Below are 8,049 nucleotides of genomic sequence, written 5' to 3'. Positions count from 1 at the left end.
GTTCATTACAAAGACCAAAGGGCATAACCAAAAAATCATAGTGACCTTCATGGATTCTAAAAGTTTCCTTGGGAATGTCTAGTTCCTTCATTCCGACCGAGTGATACCCTGAATGAAGATCAAACTTGGTGAAGAAATTTTCTCCATGGAGCTCATCAAGGAGATTATCGATGATTGAAATGGGGAACTTATCCTTGATGATTAGCTTGTTGAGAGCCTTAATGTCGAGAAAACATCACTACTCCCCATATTTATTTAAGACCATGACTAACGGTGACAAATAGGGATTTGTGCTGGGACGAATAACACCCGCTTCTGATAGCTTTCAAATAATCTTTGAAATCTCATTCTTTTGTGCGAATTAATACCTATAGGGGTAAAAATTTGGTGGCTAGATACTAGGAATAAAAGGGATTCTGTGATCATGCTCACCCTGAGAGGTGGGGATGGATTCAATGGCTTGGATTACATTGAATTGAACAACTACCCCATGGTAACCCTTTTTAAGATCTACTCCATTCTGTGTGAGATAATTATAGTAGGTACACTTTCCTAGAGTCCCCTAAGCATATGAGTGTGTCCATTATGCCTAAAGCTCATATATAGCTCTTGGAAGTCCATGGTGATGGGGCCCAGCGTTCAAAACCATTTGGATCCGATGACAGTGTCACATTGATGAGCCTCATAAATGGTAATTATATGGGCTCATTTTACCTCCTAACCTAGTCAAATCAACCATTATCTTAGCTTACTGCATGATTTTTTGATTATATTTATGCTTATAGAGTGAGTTGAGTTAGTTATGATGCCATGAGGTCTAATATGTGCTTAATGCAGATTATTGCTGATTTTTGTGGTCAAAGTCAAGGATCCAGTGGACAAATTGCAGCAATAACTCGAATCGGACAAAGGAGAGGAATTATAGGAGGGAATCCCCCTCATTTATTACTCACTTTGAATTTCCCTTCATTCAGCTCGGAGTACAAGCAACCAAGTCATGCATTAGCAGGCAACCGAATAAAGTGGAGGATAGCTGATGTTTATCTCGAGTTTTGGGAGCCAAGCCTCCCTGATTTTGAGGAAGCTGTTGGGAGCTTCATTTGTATAAGTAGAGAGGCCTAGGGCCTCATTAGGGAGTTGGTCGGACTTTTGTTGTACTTTTTCTATTGTAAAAATCTGCTCAACTTCGAGCTTACTTTTGTGGACAGTTTCATGTAATCCTATTACTATTTTGATAATAAATATGAGATCCTTTTTGAGATAGCACTGAGTTAGCTCAGAGGGATGAAGCTCTTGGGTTAGGGCCCAATCCAAGCAGCCAAGATCCTCTTTGTTTGTATTTATATGCTTTGTTTCAGTTTATGGATTAGTTGTTGTTAGATGAATTTCTTTCTTGGTTAAGAATAGGGTGTTTTTGATGGTTTAGTAGTTTGCTTTTATTTGTGTTTTCTATAGCAGGTTAAGTAGTGATAAAAAGTAGATTCAAAAGGCTAACAACAGTGCCTTGGCCTCTTTTCCTCCCTTTGGGACTATGAATTGAAGCAAAGACCCTCTTGCTGCCCCAAAAACACAGATTTTCCTTCTTCATAGGATTTCTAGTGTTTAAAAGTGTGTTAGAAGGTTAATGCTTTGCTTTAGATCTCTTCCACCATGTTCATTTCTCTATTTGCAATAAGTCTTCTTCCATACTTTCTTTTCTTGTAGCATTGCTCAACATTCACTTCCATGGATCATAGTTTAGACTAGCTTGATGCAAAATTCTGTTTTTAGATGTACTTACTTCCTTGCTTGCTTGATCTTATTGGTTGACTGTCAGTTCTTTTGCAACAGATCTCTCCTCATAGTAGGTTAGCCTATCAGCCATCACATTCCCTCCTTGATCCATGCCCTACAGGTCGCTCAAAGTCACCTCAAGTCTACCTTAGTTTTTTGCATTTTTCCATAGGACTTCTTCCTCTCTTCCAATCATCGTTCCCTCTCCTAGTCATTCTTGGTGGACCCTAGGTGCCCTAACACATCATCCCAACCTTCACCTACCTTTTCCACCAACTCTCACACCCTCAAAACCTTCAAAACTGCTCTGGACATCCTCCTGTAGAACTCCTATAGATCCCTTGTGTCCTCCTGTAGATTTTCCTGTAGGCTTTATTTTGAAGGCCAAGTGTGGGAAAAGCCTCCAGAAGGCCACCCGAGACCTCCTAGGACCTATCCACACCATCCTACATCCCTAGAAAGCCCAAAGTTGTCCTTCAACACCATCTATTCACTTCCACCTTCACACACAGCAAAATACATGTCTGTCAATTTCACATAAAAATACATAAAAATCCAAAAAGATGTTTTTTGCTCATTTACTTCTAGAAATAGCGTGAGTAGATGTTGTTTACTTCCTTAAGTAGGTAATGGCATTTATTTCATGGTTTTCATAGTGCTTTATGCAAAAGTAGGGTTTGCTAGGTTTACTTTACATTTCAGTGTTTTTCCTTTTTGCAATTAGAGTAGCCTCTGTAGAGTAAGCTTTCCTTTATTTCATCACATATAGAGCTTCTTCTGGAATCCATAGAAGTTGGCTTGAGCTCCTAGTGATATTGTGCCAGCTGACCAAGTGATAGCCCGCAGTAAGAACTAGTACTTGTGCATATAGCACCGTCGCTTCCAAGTTTGTTACGAACTACTGGGTTGATAAGAGTAAAGTAGGTAGCATAGGAGTTGCAGCATTATTGTTGCAATACTGGTGCTCACCATTTTTTGGTGCCATTGCCGGGGAAGTGTCAGAGTATTTTGTGATTACTGCTTTCTTCTATTTTCTATTGCAACATTCTGCTAAACTGTTTATTTCAGCAAAAGTAGAATAGTCATTCCTTTCAAGTTTTTTATTTCTTTGCTTTCCTTTTCAATTCTGCAAATTTCATTTCAACAAGAGTAGACTAGTCATTTCTTTCAAAGTTCTGCATTTCCTTGCTTTCCTCTTTAATTCTACAAATTTCCATTCAGCTAGTTGCAATTTGTTTTGTTCAATCAATTTTAGTTTTGCAAGTACCATCAGTGTGGGAAAAAAAACAAAAACCAACCAAAAATATTTCCTTTCATGCCTCGTAGGAATAAAGATAACTCAGGAAAATTTTTGCCTAACACCCCCACTACTTCACATAGCCAACCTTATCTCTTCTTTGGTGGGTGCCATCAAGACGAACCTTTAGGTGAAAAACCAGACATATTTGAAGAACCTATAGGGGAGAAGAAGAAGAAAACATTTCTCTAGAGCCAATGGCTGAAAATAGAAATGCTGGGGGCAGTACCTTTTCTTCTAACTCATCCATTAAAGGTGAAATTAGAAACATGTTGGAAGAATTCAAGAGTGAGATGTTGCAGATTACTGCCATGCAAATGGATACTTACATATCAAAAGAAAACAAGAGGAAGAAGAGAGAGCTTTGGCCATTTTTTTCCCTAAATGCACCAAGAGGCATCCTAGGAATGAATGCCCATTAAACTCTATAGAGGTTTGTTCCGTTTGTGAAGAGAATCATTCTACAGATAAGTGCCCTTCCTTGCCCGGACTTAAAGTTGTATACCAAGGGGATGAAGGAGTCACTGAACAGATCTATTACATAAACCAAAGGAGGCTGCATGGATGTAGACCATACCAGTAGGGGATGCAAGGGACATCTCAGGCATACTACAACCCCAACCAAGTCACCTCCATACCTTCTTGGGATCCCCCTGCTCATCCTTCCTGGTCCACACCTCCTCCTTGGTCCTTCACATCTCAGTATCATGCCCAACTAGCCACCCATTCATTTCAATCCTATGCTCAGGCACAACCTTAGTGGAATGCATCTCATCAGGGATGGAGGCCCCAATACAACTCTCTTCCTGCTCCCTTGCCTCCACCACCTGCCCATCCACAACCCCATCCACATCCATCTCAAATATACATTCCCACTCAACTACCTGTACCGCCATTTCCAAACCCACACATCGAAGTGGCTCAACCCATTTATAATGCTGAGGTACAACACTTCCAAACAACTCCTCTTGAGCTCAATGGTATTCACCATAGCTCAGGAAGAGTATTTCCAAAAAGAGATTCTATTGATACCATTGAAGGACCACATCCAGAAGAAGAAGATTCAAAAGAGAAGATCAAAGAACCGTGGGCTGCACTTGATGAAGAGAAGACATCAAAATCAGAGATCGAGAGAGTTCCCTCATGGCTACCATCAAATCCTCCATGTATTCAAGATAAAAATCAACAAAAAGAGGAAGATGTGAAGGTCATGGTAGGAGAAGACATGAAGAATGATCTAGATCAGAAAAAGGACCAAGGACATCACAACTATATTGAAATATGGTTCCAGACACTCACTAAGTTGCAGTATCACTCTCTTCCTCAACTATGCTTGATCCCTTTAAAGTCAAATCATTTGGTCTTTGAAATCCAGGTACATGTCAAAGCATACATTTCAAGCCTACACATCAATTTTTCTATCATCTTGATGTGCACATGGCTCCATTACAAGTATTCTTATAATTGAAAGTGATTTTGTTTTTCAAGTAGGGTAGGGTAGGGAAATTTTTTTTTTGAAAAATAAGAGAAAAAAATAATAAGGACTCAAGTGAAAAGCTCCATGAGGCGCTTGAATCCCATCATTGGGTTGAAAACCTCTTCTGAGGCGGCCCAGTGATGAAAAAAAAACAAAAAAGAGAAAAATAAGATCCCTGCTTGAAAACCTCCCTTAGAGGCGCCCAGGGCAGGCAATTAGGGGGAAAGCCTCTCTTAGGCGCCCTAGTTGTTTTCAAAAAAAGAGGAGAAAAAAAAGAAATTTTTTTGTTGCATTGCAGGTTTGTAGGAGGACTACAGGGAGTAGAATAAGGTGCCAAGGGGACCCTGACATTCATGCCAGCACCCATCTCATCATCTCCACACTTTTCTCCATCATTTTTGGCATTTCTTTCACCCCACTGTGCTTCTTTTTTGAAAACTGTGTTTTCTACCGGAGGCTCCAGTAGAAATTACAGAGAGCCCAAAATGGATTTTAAAAGCAATTCGAGGAGTAGGGAAACTTCATAAAGGATTACAAATCCTCCTGCAGTCTTCAAACCTCTCTTCCATCATTTATAGACTTGCATCATATCCCAAGCGCCATTCTTCTCCCTGCCCAGAGAAAACACAAAAAAAACAGTTTTTCAGTAAAAGAATAAAAACAAAAAAATAAGAGAGGAAGCAGCACCATCCACCCATCATTCTCGAGCTTCTACCACTCATTTTCCTTGCTGTCCTAAAAAAAAACTACAGGCTGCTCTGTTTTACTATAGGATACAAAAATACATAGAGCAGAAATTTGTTTTCTCCATAACTTGAAAACCGTGTATCCATTTAAAAAACTGTTTCATGGGGAGATGCATATGGATGATGGTAACATGCTCAAACAATTTCAACATATTCCAGTGTATGGTTACCAAGAAATTGGCCTCCATCACCTTCAGCCATTTTTGCATTTTCTCAATATCCGTGCATCCATTTAAAAAAATGTTTCATGGGAAGATGCATATGGATGATGGTGACATGCCCAAGTAAATTCAGAAAATTCTAGTGCACAATTTCCAAGAAATCAGCCTCCATCACCTTCAGCCATTCTTGGGTTTTCTCGAGATCCATGCATCCATTGACCAAAATTTTTCTATGGGGAGTGCATAATAATGATGGAAACATGATCAAATTTTCTTAGGTCAATCCAGTCTACCGTTTGGGAGATATGGACAAAACAAGTCACTATCCTGTACACCCACAACAGCTGATTCCATAGAAGTCCAGCACCAGCAGCAAGGGACAACACATGCAGCTCAGCTCCAACAAAATAAGAACCTGCAACAACAAACAACAACACATCAGTAAGCAGAGACAACATGCATGAAGGGAAATGAAGGCATACAATAGAGAAAGCCATAACACCTCACAGTCGATAGTAGCAAATACATTCGGATCACAGGTAAGTAACTCACCCGCTCCTTTGTTTGCATTAGTATAGTTAGAAAGCATGCAACAAAAACGAGATGGTTGAGGTTGGTTGGGTTTGAGGTGGCCAGTTAACTTGGCCACCTTCATCTAGTTGACTTCACTCATCCGAATATGTCACTACATTGGCGCTTAGTCAAAGTCAAGAGAGCTATCAAGGACAAGTAGTGGAGGTGGTGGGAACTCCGATGCAATCATGAGGGGTTATTACGAGGAAAGGGAAATGATGACAAGGCAATTGGGGACCAATGGTTTGACTGGGTCCAACGTACACTTGGCCAGCTCACCCTCCATCACCGAAAATACCCATACAAAGACATAAGTACTCCTCGCCGAAGCACTCTCACCACCTTTCTCCTTCATTCTCTCCTCAAAACTCCACTCCTGCTACCTTCTCGTGCCCCTATAAGCCTCATACCCATCATTCTCTGCTGATCTCTCCAATATTCCTACTCTCAGCATTCTATAGGAGAACTTACAGGTTCTACAAGAGAACCTACAGGAATCCTACAGGAGGGCCAATAAGCTGTTTTGGAGAGGAAAAACACGGTTTTTAGCACAATTCTCGCGTTGCAGAGGTAGGTTCTTGGCATACCTCCATTGAATATCAAAATATGCTAACAATGGTTTAGTTTTTGAGGAGAAAATAGAACTGTTGGGTGGAGGAATTTCATAAAATAACTGCTGCTTATTTCTTAAAAAAAACATAGTCTTTGTCTCTCTCTTTTTCTTCAAAGAATTTTTTTTTCTCTCCATTTCCATAGTTGGTTTTCCAAGGAAGCATACACAAAATGACAGGAGGTTTTATGAGGAAGGAGCCCACCAAATCCTCCAGGCTCCTTGCATACCCCCAAGTAGTGGACATATTCACAAGAGCCAATTGGATGAACTTTTTTGAGAAATTATGAGGGTTCGATGAGGAAATTGCTCTGGAAGTTGCCCACTCTTTGGTCCCTCACTCCAGAACACATGCCACAAAGAGGCACAATGCCTTTCTAGGATTACAGGTAGTTTATGGACCTGTGTGACCAAAGCACATCAGAAGATAAGGCAAAGATGGCATAATTCTATTTGCATAACATGGCCCTCACAGACATGAATGTGTGGGACCCCAATGCTAAGCTAGGGGACCTGTAATTAATGGCCATGGCCTCATGGATGAACCATGAATAGTTAAGGGCAACAAAAATAAGAAGGTTGATGATAAAGGAGCAGAATGAGCCCTTAGTGATCAGAGCTGAGCCATCAGACCCCATGGCACTCGTCAGCACACATAACTTGCTTGCACATAATCCTCAGATTGCCCCTAGATATATTAGTGATCAGGCTCAAGCCATTGCACATTTTGAGGATATGGAAAGGTTACTGGGGGATGACTGTGTGCATGCTTGTACGAGGAGATGGAACACCTTACCACACAGTCTGCAGATCAGGGAGTATCACTCCCCAGTGAGGATGAAAGAGGCATTAAGGAGAGTGCCAATGTACAAGCGCTCAATGCAGAGGCTGCAGGTCAATTGGATTGGCCTCAAATTGAGTGGCCCACTGTTGCTAGGAATGCTAGAAGGAAGAAAAGAAGAAGAAGAGCAACAACAGTGGGAAGAGGTAGACATAAAGGCAGGATTCTATGACAAAGAGGAGGAGACCACATCAGAAGCATGGGATGCTATGGAGGCCACCACTGCCATCAAAGATGAGGAGATGGACTAAGTTGCTCAGAGGATGAGCAACACTTTCAGTAGGGGGGTGATGATGAGCCTCATAAATGGGTAATTATATGGGCTCATTTTACCTCCTAACCTAGTCAAATCAACCATTCTCTTAGCTTATTGCATGATTTTCTGATTATATTTATGCTTATAGAGTGAGTTGAGTTAATTATGATGCCATGAGGTCTAATATGTGTTTAATGCAGATTATTGCTGATTTTTGTGGTCAAAGTCAAGGATCTAGTGGAAAAACGATAGCAATAACTCAAATTGGACAAAGGAGAGGACTTATAGGAGGGAATCCCCCTCATTTATTACTCC

The sequence above is a fragment of the Pinus tabuliformis genome, chromosome X, assembly GCF_031772625.1.
Source record: "Pinus tabuliformis cultivar Carrire ecotype Pingquan chromosome X, CPIR1, whole genome shotgun sequence".
NCBI lineage: Eukaryota > Viridiplantae > Streptophyta > Pinopsida > Pinales > Pinaceae > Pinus > Pinus tabuliformis.
The sequence above is the reverse complement of the archived record's forward strand: the minus strand, read 5'-3'. Positions refer to the sequence as shown.